This window comes from Erithacus rubecula (genome assembly GCF_903797595.1).
Source record: "Erithacus rubecula genome assembly, chromosome: 1".
NCBI classification, from domain to species: domain Eukaryota; kingdom Metazoa; phylum Chordata; class Aves; order Passeriformes; family Muscicapidae; genus Erithacus; species Erithacus rubecula.
In genome coordinates, this window is record NC_136658.1 from 30,073,351 (window position 1) to 30,097,404 (window position 24,054).

Here is a 24,054-nt window from a genome sequence, read left to right on the forward strand (position 1 = left end):
AGTATAGAATAACAAGTCTGCTTGGTATTAGTCCACGATGGAGCAGCAACTGATTTGCCAATATTCAGTTCTTGTGCTGGTGCTCGTTTTAGTGCACATGTAAAACAGAAAGTTAGAGAAGACCAACAAAATTTCTCATTCTTTCTCAATCTTTGCTCATTGGAGCAAAAAATCATTACTATAAACCAAAAGTGTGTGTCTCTGCAACTCAGCCTGAACACCTTTCTCACAGTACTAATGATATTTGCTCAGAGATCAGTTTCTATCACCAGTGCCTGCACTGCTTCCACCCCTTCCTAAAGGAATGTCTATGGGCAACTGAAGAAGCAAAGTGTTGGCTCCAAGGAGTTGTCATGACACAGTGACCAGGAGAAAAGGTCAAAGACATGAACTGCCAGGCTTAACACAGATTTAAATCAAAAGGAGACACTTGAACAGAAGGTGAAAGTAGGTGTTTCATTATCTTGGTGTAATCCGCATACTCATTTACTGAAAAGCAGCTTCTGAACATGGGTAGAAATTCAGCTCTTCTCTCAGCCCCCTTAACCATGCTCCCACAGTTCCTACCATCTCCTCACCATCTCTTCATTTCAGCATTGGTCTTGCTCTACTTGCTGTTTGTCTCTTTTCTCTGCTTTCACTCTTACCCCTCTTTTCTGTGCTGTCCCTCCTACTCAGATGTATTTTTTCATCATAAAAGATGAAATTCATATCTCTCAGGTCTGCCTCCATAATCTTTTGATGGCCGGCAGTGCTGTGGATCTGATGCCTTTCACTTTGCTCCCTGCCTATTAGCAGCACTAAGGTATGAAGCTTAAGGTATGGTCAGGCAGTGGTTTCACACAATTAAATACTTATTCAGATTCAGGTTTGTCATGGTGTGCAACCACACAAATCCAAATGCCACTTTGTCCTTTGCACAGTTCCGTGTTGCTATCCTAAACACCGGCAGAACAGGCACGTGGCTGTATGTAATTCCATAGCAAAATACATATTGCCTTGCAAAAAGCATATTAGTCTCTCTCTAGAGACCATGGTGTTCCAATGTAGCCTGAATATTCATCCTGAATCCTGAAAGAACCCTTTTTTTTTTTTTTGCAAAGCAATTATAGAGCTGTGGTTTGAAATAATTATAAAATGGATGTGGAGCTAAAGCTCCCTGATGAGATGACAGGACTGTGTTGTACCATCATTGCCTTTTTTTCCTGCATTGTGCAGAACCATTACCTCAGGCTTTAAAAAGCCAATACCCTACTTCTTTACCTACATACCTTGATCATTTCTGAGGGCCTGTACCTAATTACCTGTATGGTTACAGTTTTATAGAACTCAGTTTTCAACTAAACTAATTTATGAGTGTCAGAATTCTCTGCATCTGATTTTCTTTACAACAGAGGAACAGCAGCAGTGGCATAAGGCATACCTATGCCGATAACCAATTATTCCCACTGGGAAGAGATGTATGTCTTCACTTATGTTGTATGATGGAAACACCACACCTATGAAGGACAAAGAATCCTCAGTCAAAATGTCCTAACCATAGTCTCATCTAGACTTCCCCTGGTCAAACCATGAAAGAATAGTCTATTCATTTTATGAAAAAGTCTGAAAATCAGCAGAAATTGGCAGGGTCACTGTGAACACACATAATACACATGCAATTTCTTGTTGGCATTGAAAAGCTGAACATATGAGTGACTAGTGGAGGGAAAAAAAGGTGTGCTAGTTTTCACTCTAGAACCAAATAGTATTCTCTTAATACTTTGCTGCAATGTTTGACTCAAGTCAGGTTTCTTCCCTTGGAAATTTCTGCCTTCTCCAGAGTCTTGAGCAAAACAGAGCTGACGATGTCCAGTTAACTATCTTTGCTGATATTTTAAGTTGTTAAAATTTTAAAGTCTGTATTCTTGATTTGTGTATGTTTTTAAAGATCTTCTGAAGGCTTCACACTTATTCACATCTCACTCACGAACAAAGAGAGAACACAAATCTCAGAACTTAAGAACCTCCCAGCAAAATATCTGTCCATGCTCTGTTATACAACTCTACACTACAGCAGGAAGATCCAAGTTTTACATGCACTGAACCCATCCGTCAGTCTGGCTCCCTGTACATCAATATCCCAGAAAACAGTGTGCCATATATCACAACCAGATCCTGAAAAAAGACACCTGTTCAATATCAGTGTCCAATCTCCTGAGTGAAAAGACACATTCAGGGAGTTATTATTATTTCACAAATGTTGTTTATTAATCTGGTGGGCTATAATGCTTGAATTTAAAATGAATCCTTCTACCTCATGTAACTATTGATAGAAAATGATCAAAGATACTGTTGCAGAGGTTGGAAAGAAAATTGTTTCTCTGTGCATAATTCTTCTGCTAAAGATGCTCAGTCAATCCTTTGACCTACACATATTTTCACCTATTGTTATACAACCTGCATGAGGTACTTAAGATGGATCTTTATGAACTGCTGTTTAAGTTGTGTACTAATGGTTTGAAAGAGCAGCTAAAGCCCAGTGTGAAACAGTGTGAGGTTAACTGGGTATGATAAACCACAGAAACATAGAATGACATAGGCTAGGGAGGGACCTAGTTCCAGCACCCCTGCTATGGGCAGGGATACATTCCACTACACCGGGTTGCTCCAAGTCCTTTTCAACATGGCCTTGAACACTTCCAGGGATGGGGAATGAAGTATTAGAGGTCCTAGATAAGTGCAGTACAACTGATTACAGGAACACTAGCAATTGGAAAATAGCTTAATGTTTTACTCCACAGTGAAATGGAAATGAATGGCAAAGTCAGTAGGAAATATTACTACAGACTTTTATACATGTCCTAAACTTGATTTTTGGAAAGTACTGGACATATAACTAAACCACTAAAAACTTCAGTTAAAATATTGGGAACTGCTAGAAATATCACCACTATTTAATGGAAAGAGAACATACATTTTCAAATGTTAAGTATACCCTTATTTTGAGTCTGACATTGTAGAGAAAATGCAAATTAATTGTCTGATGATTTCAGAGTTTGCAGTATCTGGCATCTATTTTTATAACTTATTAATAATAGGGTAAATATGATTTCAAAAAGCATCCTCTCAATATACTTCAAGATCTTTTTTGCATATGCTTTTTGAAGCTTTTCTCACGTTCTTGCCCCTTGCACCTATTAATATAAACTTTGCAATTTATCTATCTTTATCAGCAGAAAAATTGGAAGATTGAAAGAGAAGAGTTCCACAATATCTTAGTTAAGATACCAGCTTGTGATTTTTTTGTGTCCTTCCAGACAGATGTCAATTAAAGAAAAAAAGAGTGAAAAGGGCGGGGGGAAAAACAACAATAGCACAGGATTCATTGACAACTGCTATCATACAAGATTTCCCTCAAATATTTTATGAAAAGGACACTGGATTTCATTAAATTCTGTTTTCAAAAGCCATCTCAACTGAAAAGAAAGCATTCAGAGGAATTAACTGTTTCTGTCCTGCAGATCACATACCAAATTCAGAGTTCACCTTCTTGAAGCAGAAGGCCTCCTTCCCTCCTGCCCTATCTGCAATAGGAAGATAAGAAGCAGGTGAAAAGGTCTCGCACCCTTATTACATGCAAAGGATAAAGGTATTTTTACAGGGCTGGGTGCATTTTTAAGAACCAGCCTAAAATACATAATTGCTTCATCTGCTGATACACTGAGGATTGTGCTATCTAGGCACACAGGCGTTGAAAAAAAAACCTCAGAAAACTGTTTTAAAGATCTACTTTGCAAGCTTCACAGTAAATCTTCTTCCAGTGAAAACCTCCTTAACTATTCTAATAGCATGAAACTTCAAATCTCTTCTATCAGCTGAAGGCCACCCAAGTGCAGTGGAAGTTGACACAGCAGAAGATTGTGGCTCAGACAATCCTCTGCTACAAACACCATTCACCCCATATGTGAAGATGTTTTACTAAAATATGGTGAATTAGGACTCGCATAGCAGGTGTGAATTTTGAAAGGAAGGGGCATCTCACACAGGCACCATTTGGAGCCACCAAATATGGCAGAGATCAGAGTCAGCGAAGAAAAGTGTGCAACAGAGCAGTGGCCAAGAGAAGAACTGCTTGACTACCTAGATCCAACTTCAGGAAAATCTGAGAAGAATACACAATTTAGGAATCCTACTGTTGTGAGGGCTGAAGAGCCTGAAATTGCTGTTCTGGCTCAATGCAGAGTTACCTGTGAGAACAGCACAGAGATAATGAATAATGGAGCCTTCATCACAAAACTCAGTCCTGATACACACGCTGGTGATTTCCTACCTACAATCCTGACTTCTTTTAGAGCAGAAACAAGGAGACAAGCAGAAAAACGTGCCTCCCTCACTCATGTCACAGGTAGGAAAAGGAAGCAAGGAAAACAGGATGGAACTGAGTGGAGATGAGAAAGCTGGGAGCAGACAGTAGGAGAATTCCAGAGTATGTAAGTGGTGTCTGTATGACCTATCTGTTGATTGACTGTCTTGCTTCATGTTGAAGCAAATCACAGTGTTTTGGGGAGGAAAATTTAAAAATTCAAGAAGACATTTGGCCTGTATCTCGACTCTTCAGGCAGTTTGGATTCTTCTACTGTGTCCATCATATTGCTGTTATGAACAGCCTGAGTTGAGGACCCCAAAGGATTAAGCTCCTCTTTAACAGGGATATTCTGAAGTGACTGATAACAGTTCCCTTCATTGCTCATGTACAGCAAGTGCACTGGTATTACACACAAAGAGAACCTGTAAGGACGGCAAAGCTAAGAATCTCATCCCACTACTTTACATGGGTATATTTAGTGCAGAAAAAACAGTGCTAAATCCCCACTACAAAAGTGATAACTTGGAGAAAGGGAATATCATCTAATGCTTAGTTGAATCTAAATATGAGTGTCAGCAAATTTATCTGACCTCTTCTCACACTGTTCCAAAGGGCTGTCAGAGAAGGTGGCCTTGTCTTTCACTCTTGGAAGTAAATAAACAGAAAAACACCCTGCACCACTTAGACATTCAAAGCTACAGAGATGCCTTTGGATGGTGAAAAAATGATCTTTCCAGATTTTCATTTGAACTTTTACCTTTGATGGCCTTCCTTCCAAGAATCATAAAATAATTCAGGTTTGACCAGCATCTCTGGAGATCTGTAGTCAAAGCTCCATCTCAAAAGCAGGTCCAGATATATTAGGTGGTTCAAGAACTTGTCCCACTCTTTCAAAGTCACTCCATGTAGACATTACCCAACATCCCTGGTCAACTTGTTCAAACATCTGATTACCTTCATGTGAAAAATCTACAGAATATTTGTAAGCCATTTTTCCTTTTTTAACCACTTTGCACCTATTAGACAATTTGTTTTTCTGAGACTGAAGTCACTGATAGTGACTTCAAACCTGAAGCTATCACAGTATCAGCCTTTAAATTACTTTAAAAATATTTAGTTTCCAAAGATGTTTTTGGTTTCCAGGTGAGCTTTGTGCCTCACTTCACATACTGTAGTTTTCCCAAAAGGTCTATATCTGAGATAAAAATCACTGTGCACATCAGCAAATATGTTTTCTTTGGTCCCAGCTCTAAAATTGGCATTCTATACCTTTTCCAAATCCTGATCAATTATCATGCAGCAATGCCAATTATTCATTACAGAAATTATCCATGTCTAATGAAAGAAATACTGTACTTGTATATTCCAGGGTACTGGAAATTAATTTGCATAGTGGAGGCTGAAAGGGCCTGAGTATACCAACTATTCCCATCCTGGGCCCATTTTCTGGAAAAAGTACATAATTAAGGGAAAAAACAGATAATAAAACTATGCATCTGCTAAGAGGTATTTCATTCTATTTATCTCAATGTCCTTTATGAATGTCAGCCAATGTCCTTTATTTCACTGCATAAATGGGTGGGATAGACTGATATAATCTATCAAACCCTTGCAAATCCAGAGTAGATGTAAGATTATCACAGATCAGCCCTGTGTTCTTCACAGTAGGCCACACCTCTGCCCTTAACTTTTGACTGCTGAGGAGAACCCAAAACTGAAATGTGATCACAGAGAGAACAAACCATGCGGGGTACAATGTGTGAAGTAAGGGCAAGATTGAGTGATTATTTCTGATCATCTCCTGTGTCCCTTTTGCACAACAACAGAGATGAGCCCTGGCATGGAGTAACAAGTGCTTTATTTTGTTGTGTGTTAATCTGCAGTCTGGGTAACCTGAGGGATTATCAGAACTGTCAGAAAAAAAAGTCAGTTTCTTAGCAGAAACCAATAAAAACCATGCTAACTAGTGTTTCTTTGACACCCCTTAACAAGAGGAACTACTTCCCATAAACTGGCTCAGGGAAGACATTCCTACCTAGACATATTCTAGCTTCTCACCAAAGTTCAGCTGGGTCAAGAGGTGCTTTGAGAAGCACCAAAACCAAAAACGGTCAAGTACTGCATCTGTTTCTTGTCTCCATGAACCCCCTAACTTGTAGTAACAGGTCTTTGAACCTCAGGGTCTTTGAGGACATGGCACCAGTAAAGCATAGCCTTGATTCTGTAGATGCCTTACAGTGGTTCCCTGTGTGTTTATTACAGAAGCTATACATGCCCAGTGTGCAACCCAAGATTAATTTTCTTCCAAAGGCCAAACTTGCATGGAATTCTGTTAATTACATGCACTGTAGAAATGTCAGCCTTTACCCCTCTGTATATACAGCATCCTTTGTCCTTCACACAATGATTTTAAAGTGCTCTGCAGATATCATTTGATAGAATAATAAGGTATTATTATTGAATCTTTATGTCTCTTGCTGTCCCAGGAGCACTGACCTTGCTTCCCCAGTACAGAGGTCGGAATGCCAGGCTAATCACACTGATATCTGAGTACCTCAGAGGAGATCCTTATGTGGCAACATTCTGCAGGAACTCAAAACTGGCCAGACATACTGATAAGATCCATGTATTACTCCTGTGCATTTCTGCAAGGTTACAAACCAATTCCACTTTCAAATGTAAATCCCATCCTGGTGACATGTGGAGAGATGCAAGGTTCAAACAACTCAAATTGTGCTCAGCTGTCAGGGTTCCCTGTACAGGTAGCAACAGATGTGATTTCCAAGCAGATAGCAACCACAGGGAACTAAGAGGAATGAATTCCACATCCATTCTTTTCCAGCAGATATATAGTACTGATAAATGTCCTTGAACTACCGAGTTACTATGGGAATAACCTTTCATTTATGTCCTTCACTTTCATTTGCCAGGACAATGCATTCATCCTGTATCTTTTAGCCATGGACAGCCAGATATTAGCACACCTTCCCATAAGTTGTTTTTTTTCCCCTTGATTTGATATGTTGTATAGGCATATCCATAAATATCCACGCACACAGCAGGGTATATGCAATACATCTGACAGGGCATGGTTACCCCTAGCACAAAACCACTTTTGAATACAATCTTGGCTTGTTTCCACAGCTGTCAAAAAAGTCTAGGTTAGATTGATAAGTCTCTTAAAATGCACAATTTCTGGTAATCGAGTTTTTAATCTTCCTTTAAGAAAGTCCTGATACTTATGAGGAAGGTTTTTTCTTTCAGGAATGAGATATTTTGATAGTTGCTGACCAAATTATGATACAAAAGCTCCTATCTGGAGTTATGCAGATACTTCATGGCAGCATCAGCATCCTTTACATATCTGCATAGCTGCATAAATGTCCAACAGTTTCATAGTTTCATTTTTCCACTCAGAGGCTTTTTATTTATATTCTTTTTTGAAACAAAATGCCAGAACTCTACTATTGCCTCACCACTTTTTATTTGTCCTGAAAAGCCTTGTTTTCTCCCTCTAGTGCAGTGAAGATGCCTAGGCTTCTTTAGTTCCTTTTAGCTCCTTCTATTGCAATACCTCTGGGAACCTCCTGATGAGCAAGGACCTTGATATAATGGCACTGTTGTTGCACCAATCTCTACCAAATCAATCAGCGACAGTCAGAAATCTAAATATTCCCTAAAATACTTACCTGAATTCAGACCAATCAAGAACAATCTGCCTGTCACTGGTACAATGTGTATGTTCAAAAACTTGCCCAAACTGCAAGAATTCAGTGTAGTCTCATTACTATATAAACACAACAACTGAAGTATGTTTTATAACCTGGACCAGGGGAAGAACACATATATAAGCTTATGCTAATTGCTTAAAACCAAAAGAGCATTCTTGAGAAGTAAAGTTATACTCTGAACCCTATCTGAGTAAAAATATTCCCCTGACAAATTTCAAAACCAGAAATGTCATAGGACTCAGCCTTGTCCTCACAAGTCCATTTCAGATCTTTTTGACTGGTTTCTGTGCTTTAAAGCACAGTGTTCCTGGCTGCAAGTTGTAGAAGCAACTGAATGATGCTTCTAAATCATTGTGGCTTGTTGAAATCTTGGCATATGCAGGAACATTTCAAATTTCTTTTGTTCTCTCTGAAATACTTTGGGATGGACACTCATTTGTAAAACTGAGGTACAGCACTCTGCAGCTGACAAGTTCTACTTATTAACTGTTGCACACAAACATTTTTTATGGGAGATAATAGAGTTCTAAAAGGCATCTTATGAAACATCATTAGATGTATCAGAAGTAGTTTATCAACATGATACTTTGGTTGGTCTCATTCAACAGAAGTGTTGGTGGCAGTCAAGATAAAGTTGGAAGTCAATATAGAATTTATTTGGTGGGGAAAAAAGAATCATTAGCTTTACTTGTACTGGGAGGGTGCAGGAGTAAATAGCTGGGTGTTGGTACGTATTTGGTGAGCTGGAAATTCTGGTAAAACACAGGGAATGTAGGTTCTGTGGTAAAGAATAAATTATGCTAAATAGTATATGAGCTGCCATGAAATTATATTTAGGTTATTTCTGATGCTTCAAATGAACTTCCAGACCAGCACATTAACATTGACAATATCATTTATTCAAGTTTCAGGAAACTGGGATCATTTCTCATCTTGATTTAACCACTTTGGTTAAACCTCTTGCTAACAACACAGTAAAAAAAAATGGATTTTCCAAGTGATCATTATTTATTAGACAATAAATTTAAAATGACACTGCAAATATAATTTCATGGTTTTTGCTCTTTTCATTTCTTAAAAAAAACCCCAAGGATAGAGACAAATAACAGTGCTTAAAATATTGTGAGGACAATCTTGATTTATCAACTCAAATATAAACACACACTGAAAGAAAATTATAAATGTCTAAGTACCACACCCATGATAGATTAAGAGTTTTACTTCTTTGACTCATTTTTGCAAAAAAATAAAAAAAAACAATGAAAGTGTACTTACATATTTCAGATCCTCATCTGTCTAAGAATAGAAAGCACTGAAGTCGTGTCAGAATAATTCGGGTGGCCTCTTCTCAATTCCCTTTTTGTGATCACCATCCACAAAAATCAGCGCGCCACTGCAATGGTCCAGCCATCCTCACTGCAGAAAAGGAGCCAGGTGTTGAGAGTCAGACAAGACTGGCATGGATTTGTAAAGGTTGTTTGCATGGCAGCTGTCAGGATTCTAAGACCCAGATTCCCTCTTTCTACCAGAGTACCTCCACCAGAAGCCAGGCTATCACATTGGACAGTAATTTGTACCTGCCCTTAATGTCTGTATTGATATGGATAAATGGGTATCTCTCCCCACATCTACAGGCCAGCCATGTCCATGCTGCCTTCCCACACTTTGATTTCCCCAGAAAAAGTCACAGCAAGTTCCAGCATTGTTCCTATCCCAGACAGATACACACCATGCCACTATCCATTGTGGCTTCACACTATAGATGTGGTCTCAAAGGCTGGATGGAGTGTATTGAATGTGAGGCGCTTCAAGGTGAATGGAATGAAACTGGACCTAAGCATTCATTAAGCATACACATGCTTAAACATGGAGAAGGAGGCATTATGTTTTTCATGAGACAAACCTTCTAACTGCATTTTTTTTTCCATTTCTGTCTATATTTTATGCTTAATGCTGGCAATAAAGCACATTTCCTTAATTTAAAATATCGCTACAATACTGTAGGTTTTGCAGGTTATATTGTTCTTTTGGAAGAAATTCAGGAGAAGAAGTCTGGTGTCTGACACCTGGATGAGTCCAACTGTTTCAACATACATCAACAAAATTATTATCTCAAACCCCCACTGCATATTGTTCAAACACTTTAACTTAGCAATGTCCTGGGCACTTCTTTTAGCAGCTCTATATTTAATGGGGACTTGAAGACAACTCTCAGTTTTAGAGATACTTGAATCTATATTCACCATGAGACACACTAGGTAATGTCACTCTGTTTAGTGAGAACATTCTCTAATATAACATGTGGCACAGCAGAGAAAATAAGCCAGTATATGATCTTGCTAAGGGCCAACAGTTTCTGATAGGTCAGAATTAGCATGCCCTTCAGTGTTATCAAAAAATAGCTTGAAAAGTTGTGACTGCAGATGCAAGATGCAGCCCAGCTCAGCTGTCCACATAAAACTGTCCAGTGCAACTAGAGTTGCCCTAGTTATTCTGACTGTCCTTCAGCTGCTGTCCAGAAAGACATGGGTTTCCTGCAAATCCTGCATCTTCTCTGCCAGTCTCTTAAGCTTGGGCACCTAAAATGGCTCTAGGCATCTCAAATGTCTCTAACTTTATTGTAAAACTAAACTTTGCACTAAATCCTAAGTTCATAAAGTTATGCATTGACAACAGGACCCTGTGATCCCCCATCTCACTATAGCTACTCCCCATACACAAGCCCAGCACATCAGCCATTTTCACAAGTACTACTTCAGGGAATGAGTTGTATAACAAGATACCAAAAATTTTGTGTTGTATGCTACTTATGTACATGTATGCGTGCTATATAAGAGCTCACATTTTTCATTTCATTCATTTTCATTTTTCTTTAATTAATACTGCCTTTTCTGTAAAAATTAAAGCAGGTGGGATTCCAAAAAGCTATTATGTTTTGTTTGTTAGGAGCTGGTATAAATGTATTCCAGTAGAGATAATGCTGTAAATGTTGATCATGTTACAAGTTGGCCCACCTACTGTCGCTTCAGGAAGCAAAGGTTTAAATATAAAACTACTATTTTTAACTGAGTTAATATTGGAACTGAAGGAGGAGACGTTCAAGCTGGGGTAAATAGTAGCCTGGCTGATGTAAATAGCACTATATTGATTTGTAACAGTGAAGCAACTATGAGAAACAGTAAATCTTTTCTCTACCAAGAGCTCCACAAATGTATTTATAATATTATTTCAATAAGGGAAACAAAAAGTTGCAACAGAAAGTTGAGATTATTCAAAGGTATCTCTGAAGTCCTGACAAACTTCTATGAGCAAATAAATGAAATTACAGAGCATATGTCCTAGCCTAGTAGACTGCCTGGAATCCCTGAGCTAAAATACACATTAAATAACTACATGTTTTGTTTACAATGAGCAGTATATTCCACACATAATTAAAATAAAGAAAATTGTTATTGGATACCTCTTGATGATAAAAAAAGACCCAAACCTCCAAGGTATTAAATAAAAGCCAGTTTTATACTGCAAGGATTCATTTATGTTTTCTTCTGGAAGTTATAGTTCCTAAAGTACTGTAAGTTGGACTATTATTAAAAACAAGAGTTAGATCATCAGATTTTATTATTAAATTGAAAATAGGAAAAATAAAAATAACAAAAATGGCCTAATGCTTAAACCTCACAATTTTAAATACCTTCATTTATTTTGATTTATTGAATATTCTAATGTTGGGCATTCTTTTTGGGTGTCTCCTCAATAACACTCAGCCTTTGTAATACAATATAAACAAAATTAGAAAAGTCTAAAAAGTTTAACTCAAGAGGAACCTTACTTCTCCAAAAATCCAACTAAAGGAGCCAAAGCTGTGTTTTCTTTTCAAATTACTTTCTCTCTCTTTAGCTGAGGTGTTTAAAGACTCCATAATGAAGCATAGCACAGAGTACAGCACAGGAGGACTGAGACTATGGGCTTTAGGGAGATTAATGGCTGCAGAGCGGCTCGCTTTTTGTTACATTAACCTGCCCAGAAAAGCAATTCCCTCCACAGTCCCCATACCCAATCCCCGTAAGTGGAGACATATGGCAGTTCTGTGATACAGAGAACACACTGTGGTAGTTTTATTGATACTGGGACTGCTTCTTAGCCAGTATAAGTCTTCTCCACTCAGCTATGAATTGATCCCATTGACTCTTACCAAAAGCAGAACAGTCATAAAGGTTAATGCTGCCCTTGCAGTCAGATTCCTTCTCTGAACTGCCCTGTGAAGGTGCCTCTTTTCACTGACTCTGGGGAGACTGGCAGATTAAATTTAGACTGAGCTAACTCTTGTGCCTCTGCCACTTTGGTGGGATCAATCTGTAAAGGCATGCTTTTCTCTTTGTCCACAATTCTCAGGTGTGAGTCTACTGACAGAAAACCACCAGAAGTAGCAGTGACAGTGGTGCAAGTTGTGCATGGCCATCACTGTCTTCTCATCTGGTGGAATGTCAAATGACCACAGGCTTTTCCTTCCTCCCCTCATCTTTTTCTCTCTCCCTCCTCCCTCTATTTTCTGCCTGTCCATTACATATATGAGGACACTAACCATTACACTATTTTAAAATCCACATCCCATTTCCATGTTAAATTAACATGAATACTCAGAATTGGAGAGCTGTGGTGCATTTTGGAAGGACACTGCAAAAGGGGTTTCAGCTCAGATTCTTGGCTAAAGGACAAAAGGCTTGGCGATGTGGCACAACATTTCACACACACAGACACACAAAGATAATTTCATATATTCTGCTTTCCTCCTCAGATTTCTCTCTTCCAGCCATCAGCTTCTCTGCTAACCTTGAAACTGCAAGGAATTTCATTCTGTGGCTTGTGTTTCCTCCAAAGCAGAACTGCAGGACCTCAGTTCCTCCCTAGAAATTATGTCTCCTGGAGTCATTATTCCCTCTTGGCCTCAAACCACTTCCTGCAATTTCAGAGCCACTGAAAACAGCAGTTTCAAATGATCTATTAACCCATGAAGGCTAAGCCAGCCTGGATTCACCGGAGGTCCTTTGATGCATTTTTCTTTCCTCACACTTCTCTGTTCTCCTCTCCCCAAACTTTGAAATAGAACTGAAAAGATTCTTCCTCAGATGAGTTTGGCCCATTTTACAGACCTTATCCTCTAGATATTGTTTTCACCTCCAGTTTTCTGCTGCAGACTACTATATATCAAATCTATCTATCTTTCTTGAAATATTCTGATGACCTGCAAAAGCTGAAATGCTAACTATCAAACCCCTTGGGTATAAACACAAATAATTAGGTAAGGCTTGAGGCTCAATGCCAAATGAACAGACAATAGACCCATTTATCATCAGTAGGAACAGGCACATTAATTGGCCATGATACCAGCACCATCTTTCAGCATTAACAAAACTCTTCTTGATCCTAAATGTACCCCAGAACATCCTTTATTAAGTAAGATAAATAATACTGAGGCCAAGGGTCACACTGCTTCATCTGAGAAAGCTCAATTATTTTTGAATACTTCCCCAACTCAGACTTGGTAACCTGACAGGTTACCAAGCCTGACAAAGAGACCTTTTTGGTCTACTGACTAAACATTATTATTCTACACAGACATATCTTTTGTACTAAAGAATCAACAACAGAGCAACTAAAACACATTAGTCCTGTAAAGCTTCCGGACTAGGGGAAGACTGCTTTAACAGTGGAACAGCTTATCCAGAAAGACTGAGGAGACTGCATCTTTGGCAATATCCAAAACCTGACTCAACACATTCCTGAACTATGGTGGCTGACACTGCTTAAAGCAGTGTGTGTTGGACTAGGTGACCTCCAAGGTCTCTTCCAGCCCCTGTGCTATTCTCTAGTTCTGAGCCCATGAGATGAAGCCACAGTCACAGATTCCTCAGTTTCTGTTCTGGGCTCTGCCATATACTCACACAAAAGTCAAAATACTCATAATTGGCTACTGCTTCCAACAGTTTAATCATGCCAAGAGAATATAATACTAGGAGCCCCTCATGCCAATTTTCTCACAGTGAGCATGTAAAGAAGTAACCAGTGGCCACCATTTGGTATGGTACCTGCAGAATTCCCTGCAGTTAAGTGAACTCTTCTGTAAAACAACTTGACCCTATTTGGCACAGCTGCTGTGCAAAAATTCTGTATGATTCCAGGCACACTATTTGTCACCATGGATAGCACAGAAGCAGTGACACAGTCTGGCAACTCTGCATGAGAATGGAGAAAGTAAAACATTGATAATTTTACTGGAATACTGACCACATATTACAAGTAGTAGAAACAAATTCTTTCTTTCAAGATTGGGTTTCTCCTACTTCTTGAGTTGCCAATAAATGGTTCTGTGACCCATTTCATGGAAGACCTTGAAAGGAATACTGTAGTATTTCATGGGGCTCAAAAAAGACTCTCTGGGTCAAGTCCATCTTGCCAAAACAATTTCTACACTGTGATCACATGTTGCTACCTTACCTGAACTTGATATAAGCAGATTTTGATATCAACACTCATCTTCATATAGCTTGTTAGCTAATAATGTGTTCATCCTACCATAAATGACATTTTCCCCATTCTTGTATGGACTTTAGATCTTGACAAGAATGAGAATAGCTTTTTTCTTTCCCCCCCCACCAAAGGGCTTGGGGAGTTTTTCTCAGAATGATACAGTATTTCCTCACACTTAGAACAGAGCCTTCTGTTTGCAAACAGTACTGGGGAATTTTCAGTGATGACACCAGTCAGGCTGGCATGCACACTTTATACCTGCATAGCCAAAGGAACTGGCAGATGGTTGGTGACAAAAGGAGCATCCCATGGAGCTGCAGGAGAACCATCTCAACAGATCCAAGATTTCAGAGCCTGAAAGTTACCATGCAACAACCCAACCGTAGCACTGCTCAGCATTCAGCCAGAAGCAAGGCAGGTGCTTGAAATGTTTGCCAGGATTCACTCATTCAAACGTGTTTAGTTTCCAAGATGAAAATAAATCTGGCAAATGGGTGTGGAATGTTCTTACAAAGATATGTAAGAGCAATCACCTGGTGTAGAACAGAATATACCACCTTGTCTCTGACTTTTTGGTAGCTGGAGGACTGACTTATACAAAGTTGTCTCTCCCAGGCGTCCAGCAGGAGGAATTGTCCCTTTCAACAGGAGAGCCAATGAGAGTAAGAGGGAGTAATGAGAATGTATGATATTGAATGAAGTAGAGGCTGAAAAAGGAGATGTGCTACCAAGCAGGTCTTGTTTCAGCATGGGTCTCCAAGACCAAAGCGTCTGCCATTCCACAGCATTTGGTGGGGACCATTTTACAGGTTTGTTTTTTTCAATATTTTACAGCATTTTACAGAAGAGAGGAGGCTGCTGATGGCTCAGTGCTGCATAAACACCTGTAAGCCTGGCTGATGGGACTAGGGAGAAGGAAGTCAAAATTGTTGAGCTTAATATGTTAGACTTGTCGGATTTGGATCAGTGCTGCTCTCTGCTTGACAGCTTCATATTTCATGTCGTCCTACCTCTAACGGACACACCTGGAGTTCTGTTCTTGAACTTTTGGAAGAAAAATGTGGGTTTTTTCTGCATCTTTCCTTCCTGAAGCTGGTGGTAGACTAAGGAGGAAGAATTTATGTGTTTGCTTTATACTATTAATTTATTTCTTAACTCCCCTGAAAATTTTCCAGTACCCCAGCTCCTGCTCAAAATTTCCCATACTGCAGCTGCAATGTACTGACATGATTCACAGCTCTTGTTCAGCAATGGTAAACCTGTCCCAAATACGTGTAGCTTCTTCCTTCTACAAAAGAAATGAACCATAGTAAAGATCAGTGCAGCTAATCTGTCTTCAGACTCAGGAAGATTCTTCTGCACCTCTGATTTCAGAAGATGACCTTTATCAGATGTAAAGCCTACAAATATCTTCTGACTGTGTAGGGCAAACCATGGATATAGGATTTGATGTACAAATGTAACAGCCTTTCTCCTATCATACATCAGCCAGTGTAGCACAGATGCAATGTCACAGAAAGTAAAGCATAAAGTAGAGGGAACAAACATAAAAACTAGTTTATAACTTGCCAATGGGAAGAGGAGAACAATTAAAACAATTTGCAGTGAAGGTCCAAAGGAATACCACAGAGTTAATCTCCCTAGAGAAACAAAGGGAAGAAAGGTACAGTACTATCTCTCTAAATGCAAACACTGATTGGGAGAGGTGGTGTTTCTGTGATCTGCCAACAAGAACAAGAACTCTTTGCTGAATAAGCAACTGGGTTAGCTGGTGTAGAATGCAGTGTGCACACTGATGCCCTAGAGCATCAACTTCATGATCAGGGGACCCTGAGAAATGCTTCAGTTTTCTCATAATGAGTGGATTGAGTGCATTCATCAAAACTGAGATTTCAAGGCTCAAAGTTCAAAAAGCTACCAGAGGTGACATCATTTCCCCACTTCCTTCTTCTCCTGTCCCTTCCAAAAACAACCACTATATTTTTTTTTCTTGCCATTTGACTGAAATCACCTGGGGGTTAATTATCTTTCTGGGATGAAAACCATATGCTATTTCATGTTCTTGCATAAGGTTAAGCTGTGTATGATGAAACCAATCAATTAAATCTTGAGGGAAGAGAAATGAGGGTGGGTGAAGCCTGGCCAGGAGTTAGTGTTCTCATTTACTGACAATGCAATCCAAGGTAACAGACAAACACACAAATTTGCTTACTCACAAGGAACAGAGCAGAGAAAGTGTTGCCAGTGTCACCATAAAAGGAAGTTGGGGAACACTAAAGTGAGGAATATTAATGTAAAGAAGATGGGGAAAATCACTGCTAATGAGTGGCAAGACTTGGACTATGGAAAGGTATATTATGTAGAAAGCAATTTTTCTGTGTGTTTGGTTTTGGTTTGTTTATTTTATTTTTTTTTAATTTTTTTTTTTTTACCTTGCAGCTTGCAGACTGTTTTGAACATAGACTGTGTGCTGATGCATATTCATAAAATCCAGCCTGTTGTGTGGGTCTACACCTGTCATTCCACTTCAGTGCAGGAACAGTCCCCTAAAATGTTAGTGTGGTTTTTCCAATCTGGTTCTTATCACTGTGTATGGTTTTCCTTCAAGCTAGAATATGGATTTTTTTGTGCTGGTCTGGTAGAGATAAAAGAGAAGAAGAGAAAAACGACATGGAAGTTCTCCACTGAGTCTCATGCTTGTAAAATTCCATGCATACAGAAACTGCAAGTAGAAAGAATATTTACAGCCACATGCAAGTTACTGAAGGCAAATAGTGCAACATAAACTTAGAGTTGTTTACAAGTGAATTCCTCATAACTCCTAAACCAAAAGCTTCATTGTCTGAATCATTTCCTTGTCAAAAAGAAACATTTCTTTGCCAGTGAGAAAGACTAACTCCAAGAATCATTTAATCCCCAGCCCTTCAGAGTTTAGGTTGTACATGGGTTAACATTTCAGTGCAGTTACACTCCCTCAGCAGCCAGCATTTGGGAAGTGTGTTACTGAAAAGAAATAAGCCCAAACATACACAGATGTCTACTGTTTTGGGTTCAAATAGCCCTTGCAGAGAAAGAGTGGTGTATGTATATACGGGTGTGCACGTGTGTGGGCATGCATGGGAAAGCAAAATGAGCTTTATTTTTATTCTGAGTCTCACCTAAACAAAGATCCTAATGTTATCCCTTGGAATGAGGTAAGAAATATGATCATTTGGTTCCAAGACCTGCCTGAAAATACAGTTTTTGTAGCCCTGAATGAGCAGCAGCCTAAGTGAGATGAACTGCATTTAGAAGTGATGCAGTGAACTGGTACAAGGGGAAAGTGCTTTTAGTGATCGATATGAAAACAGGGGGCTTTCATCTAACCACAGTAGGGATGGCAAAGAGGAATTTGGGCAATATAATACGGGATAAAAGGGTGGATAGCCTCTTATTTCAACCTAAAGACTTAATGACGCTTATTAAAAGGTTGTTACCTGGTTTCATGGAAGAATTATTGCCCTCTACTTCTTTCACTCTTTAGAGTGAATGACCTGACAGGGAAGACCAAGTTTTCGTAAGTCCTTGGTCCATGTTATGGAAATGTTCTTCTCATTTTTCTGTGACTTTTCCAAAAGACCAACTCATGCAAACCAGCAATACACAATGCAATTCCCCAGGCAGCATGTTCATATTACAGCACTTGGGTCATCAGATATTACTTGATTCACATAACAATTGTTTAGATTAAGGTCAATGTTACCAATAAGTGAGAATTTTGATATAGCAAAGTGTTCTCATGCTTAAAAAAATGCACTGGGCCAAAATCAAGTCTGGAGGAGACATGCTGAAGACAATGAACTTCCAGCAGGTGAGCCAGGCTGCACATTTCTGCTTGGGAAATCTTTCCACCATCGCAGCATTTCATTATCGCTGTCATTTTTTCTATGAATTATTGCTTTCTTGTCAGATTTACCTCCCCTTCCACTTGAAAACAGTCATCTGGGGAATAGGCCAGCAATAAAACAAAACCTCCTGGAGGTTAATGTTGCAATGAGAACAACAAAAACAGGAGCTGGTCTACCTCTTCAACTAGGGGACCAAACCACATGGTACTGGTTCAGCTGCAAGAGCTGAATCTGTCTTTATCTGAATATAACAGGCAGCACTGCTTTTCTGACACTGGATAACAACAAACCCACAGTTTGTATTTGAAGTCACAGTCATTTGTTTTTTTTTTTAAGGCTATTTAGTGTGCTTCAAGACTTACAGTTCTTTAGCAGTGACTAGAAATGAAATTCAGATGAATTCATGTGCCATAAAAAAAATCTATTAATTAGCTTTTCAATTAATTTTAGAAAGTCCCGTATGCCATTTGACTATGAGTATACAAAGTGCTAGCATTTATACAGTTCTACAGTAAAGAGATATAGCTCAGAGATATGCCCTGGGAGACAGGAAACCAGAGCACTAAAATGCCCCTCTTCTTACCAGAAGAACCCATCCAACTGCATAAACTGGCCTTTTTGGGCAAAAGAACTATCTTCTCACTGTTTGCAGAATAAACTGTAGTTTAGCTGGAGTTACCTAAAATTAAATCAACTGGGCCAAATCTATGAAAAGCCATTATTTCTCCTGTATTCTACCTGAAGAGGTTTGACTTACATGTGAAATGTAACTTTGGAGGTAAGTCTAATAGTACACACAGGGAGCCTAGATGTAGATTCATAGAATCATTTAGGTGGAAAAAGGCCTCCAAGATCATTGAGTGTAAAATACCTTTCAAACTACAAAATGAAGGAAATGTTTTTAAGTTAAATATTTTGAGACATATATAATGTGTGAGAACATTTCTTTAGAAATTACCATGGAATCAAGCCATAATCAAATTAATGAAATCATAGAACCTTTCCTCTGTTGCCTTCCTTGAACAATCATTTATGAACCAGAAAGTAAATGCACAAAGAATCTTAAATCACAACCAATCATACAAGCAAAACTGTGACACTCCTTCACACTATTAAGTGGCTTAGAAAGCCAGAACGACTGCAACAGGAGATCAAATCCAACTTTACTGGAACAAATTGTGCTTTGAATTATGTTGATGCAGTGCCACAGAAGTCAACGGGATATGACCTTCACAGCTAATGAAAGAGGTCCACTAAATTTGTCCTAGTCAGCTTGCCTGCAGAGCCCCTTTGCACATTCCGTGCATGTGTTCCCTCTCTTAGAGTAAGTAAAAGATTTTCAGTTAAATTATAAGCTAATGAATTTCAGAAGCACCTTTTTTACAGTAAATCCTCAAGTAAATAATGACAGTACACTGAAAAGTACAGACCAGATTTACATGAAGACTGATAGAACTTGAATTTAACTCATTGCAGTCTATAACTTTCTCGTGAGGAGAAGAGGAGGCACAAACATCCATCTCTTCTCTCTGGTGACCAGTGACAGGACCTGAGAGAACAGCTTGAAGTTGCGTCAGCAGAGGTGTAAGTTGGATGTAAGATTCAGGTTCTTTATCCAGAGGGTAGTGGGGCTCTGGAACAGGGTCTCCAGGGAAGTGGTCACAGCCCCAGCCTGACAGAGCTCAAGAAGTGTTTGCACAGTGCTGTCAGGGATGTGGTGTGACTCTTGGGAAGGGAGCTGTGCAGGACCAGGAGCTGGACTCAATGAGCCCTGTGGGCCCCTTCCAACTCAGCTTATGCCAGGATTCTGTGAATCCAAGTCCTTTCACCATGGATCTCTTTACAAAGGAGCAGATTTACTACAAAGTGGAGGAGGCTGGCAAGCATTTCAGGGCATCGCCCAGTGCACCCTAGTTACTGCTTGTGTGGCTGCAAGGGCACTTGTGGAGCACATCCTCATCCTTTGCCTCCTTCCCTGCCAGATCAGATCCAATGCACACGGTAGTGGGGTAAAGAAATTCCTGAGACGCTGACAACTAAAGTTTATGATGTGACAGACATTCACCTGATGATCCTCTCAAATACACACTTCAGAAATGCCTACAGAAATGAGTTCACTTATTCTTAAAGAAACTGATTCCATTGACAAGGGGAAGAAAGGAGGCAGTGAAAATAATGAGAAAATAATAACCATCATTATCCATAAGTATTAAAGCAGATTAACAGATTATGAGATAAAAAAGCAAATGAATATTCCATAGTTTAAAGTTCTAACAGCATTAAGGTTCTATTTCCTGTCAACTAATTTTAAGTTAATCACCATTAATTTTTCAGAGCTAAATAGGAAAAGAAATGAGATCCCTCTTTTATTTGCCACATACTCTAGTTGTGTAAGGAGTTCAATGTGAATGGAATGTGGTGAAAAAGTCTCATCACAAAATAAATGAAATTATGGCAAGAAAATACTTACTAATCCATGCCCTTGCCACTGCAATTTCCTGTCTTCTACAGAGCATCTGACGAAGCCTCCTACTCAAAAGGTTTTAAAGTCACTCAGTGGTTTTAAATTTTCTGTTGTTAATTAAATAAATTATTTTTTTAGTGAAACCTCTCTGCAAGTAGTCTTTAAGTACTTTATGCTATACATGCCTGCACAATCAGAAATATATTATGCATTAGAAAGGCATTTGAGCTCAGTGCAAGTGACAGAGATGATAACTTCTTTTCAAGGCAAATAGTTCACTGCTTCCTTCCAATTTGTAACATTGGTGCTCTTTTGCAGTAAATGACACCTTCCTGCGATATTCAACTTAGGCATGCTGAATACTTTTCTAATTGTGTATTTACAAAATTTTGGTGGAAAGCAGTCTAAATCAGCAATTTCTACCCTGATCTTGATAGTTCTCAAGAAACCATGAAGTTCTAGAATGGCTTGGTTGGAAGGGACCATAAAGACCAGCTAGTTCAAACCATTCTGCCACCTTTAATTTTAAAAAGGAAGCTGTACAAATGCCAAAACAAATTAAGTTCTGATGAATTTTTCTGCCAATATCTCCTTCTATTAGCGTAAATAATTGACCATATACTTGAGCAATTTCTTAGTCATGCTGCAGCAGGAATTTCTTCCTGGTTTTCAGTTCAAATTTTCTTTTGTTTAACATAATCCCATCATGTCTGTCTTTACCACTTTTGGATAAGAGAAACAATCTTTTCCCTTTATTATCTGAGAGCACGACTTTCTGTTTCTACCAAGCCAGGTTGTTCAACCCCGTAATGATTTTTGTGCTCGGAATTCCCTTCAATCTGTCAGCATCCATCACTAGTTTCAAGGTGCAATCTCATCACTGCTGTACAGCAAGGAAATCACCTCCCTATGGAGAAAGGAATGACGACGCTGCACGTACAGACCGAAGTCACAACATCCCTTTTTGTAATCCTCTGGCATTGCAGTATACAGACATATCATTTGCTGTCTGCCAAAACCCCAAGGTCTCCTCTGACATTTCTGCTTTCCAGGTATCTTTGTCTGACTTAACAACTGTGCTTTAGATTATTTCCCTCTCAGATTTATTAACCTACATTTTTCTAGGTCAGATCTCATTTTCTTAGTTAAAGCACATATTTATGGCACGTCCCATTCTCCTTGCACTATTTTTTAATAATTAAACATGATTTGTTATTTTGAGCCAGAAGTTGGAAGATCCTTATTAAGATTTGGATAGGATTTGATGAGTCCTTCCTTGATGAGTATTTCAGTCCTTTTATCCTTTTATGTCTTGCATAATTCAATTGGATGCTACACCTGTGTTCACTGTTGGGCCACTCATTTTTTGTCAGTGTGACTGAGTGTAGAATGCCAAAAGGCAGCCCTGGAGGTCTCTCTTATCCTTGCATGATATCTAGAAAGAAAAATGCAATTATCTTACTAGTTGCATACAATCCACTCTGGAACAAGTCTAAGCCCCTCAACAGTCAAAGGAATTAAAAACCTGACGTGTTCAGGTTACAACTAGTCTTATCCTGAAATATGCATCAAAACCAAGTTTAACAAGGTACACCCTAGAAATGTTTGTTTCATTTCAGTGGACATGGGGCGAGTCCAATAGATATGGCTGTAGATATGTAAGCAGCAACAAACAACAGCAGATCATTGCAGATATCTTTGACATGATGATTTACTCTTTCATTTTTTTTCTATCTACTAAAATACAAAAGCTTACAAGCTTATTTAGATTTAGTTCTTGTTTTTCCATATCATAAATTTTTTCATCTGTGTAACTTAGGAGTTTTTTTGATGATCCATGTTTAACAGTGAGTTTTACCCAGCAGATTTCTCGGCAGTTAAAATAGTACTTGAGTACTTTACCTAGTTTTTGAATAATTGCTCTAAAGATTTTTTTTTCATTTCAAGGCCTGCAACAGATGCCTATTGACGTCTTTCATCCTTTGTAATTTAATCTGAAGTATTCCACTTGCTGCTATTCATTATCAAATTGTATCTCAGTGCTATTACAAAAATGATATTCAGTATTTCAGTATAGAGTGGTAATATAAAAAAATAAATGAAGCAGCACAAAAAACAACACCCTTCTCATATATTTACTACCTTAAAAACTTACATATGAGATATTTCTCGCAATGGTACACAGAAGAGTCTTCAAGTGTTTCTTGCATCATTTCACTAAGAAAAGTTCAGATAGTTTACCACAACTACAACAGCAGCAGACAACTGTTCCACAAACTTTTAACTTCATTAATCTATTACAAACTGAAGAGATGAGGGTGAAATTCCGATCATAACCTGGCTTCTCAATCTCTGCCATAACATGGTCCCTGAATCCCATTAAATCTACCAAATATGAAGATACTTGCCCCCCATATGATACTGTACATTAATTTTATTTCAACAAGGGAAATCTCTTTAAGTTTTATTATAGGAATACTTATGATTTTTACTGTTTGTTTAACAACATGGAACATTCCATAAAGATCTGAAACCTTAATTACACTGCTCTGCCTAATCCTCCAGGGAATTCACTGGAAGAGCATATCAAACATTTTTTTTTTCCTGTTCCTAGAAAGGGTCTTCTGTTATCTGTTGCCATTACCCACTCTTTTTAAAATTAGTAAAATCCAGTTACTAAGTAGCTTTATAAGCCAGCGGGCTCCTGCCTTCTCACTAATCTCAAAAATTCATGTTTACAATGTAAACTGTGTATCTTTTTAACACCTGAAATGTTTTTGTAGAAAACAAAACTCACTATTTGTTGCAGTGATAGCAAACAAATACCTTATTAATATGTGGTGCTAAAATGAACAATGACCATGCAGTAACAATGCCCTATTCAGCAGGTTTATTCCCTCCTCTTTCACCATGTTCCTATTGATTTCAGTGATAATCTTTATTGTAAAGCTGCCCTTGCAGTTCCAACATGGATGCAAGCAAAACTCCATTCCTATATGTACCTCCTTAAAGCAACTATTACACTTCAAGTTTATTATGCATTCAGTCTGCAGTATGGGGGCTGAATATCTATAAATTAGCACATCATTTCAGGAG

General features: G+C 38.7%; 1 protein-coding gene across 1 annotated transcript in view; it reads right to left on the minus strand.

Moving 5' to 3' along the window:
- The window catches only part of TENM4 (teneurin transmembrane protein 4), a 587,508-nt gene that overhangs the window by 487,237 nt on the left and 76,217 nt on the right, over window positions 1-24,054 (minus strand). Inside the window, exon 2 of the mRNA XM_079300958.1 lies at window positions 9,355-9,495. The gene's annotated coding sequence lies outside the window, so the exon portion shown is untranslated. The remainder of the gene's footprint in view (window positions 1-9,354; window positions 9,496-24,054) is intronic.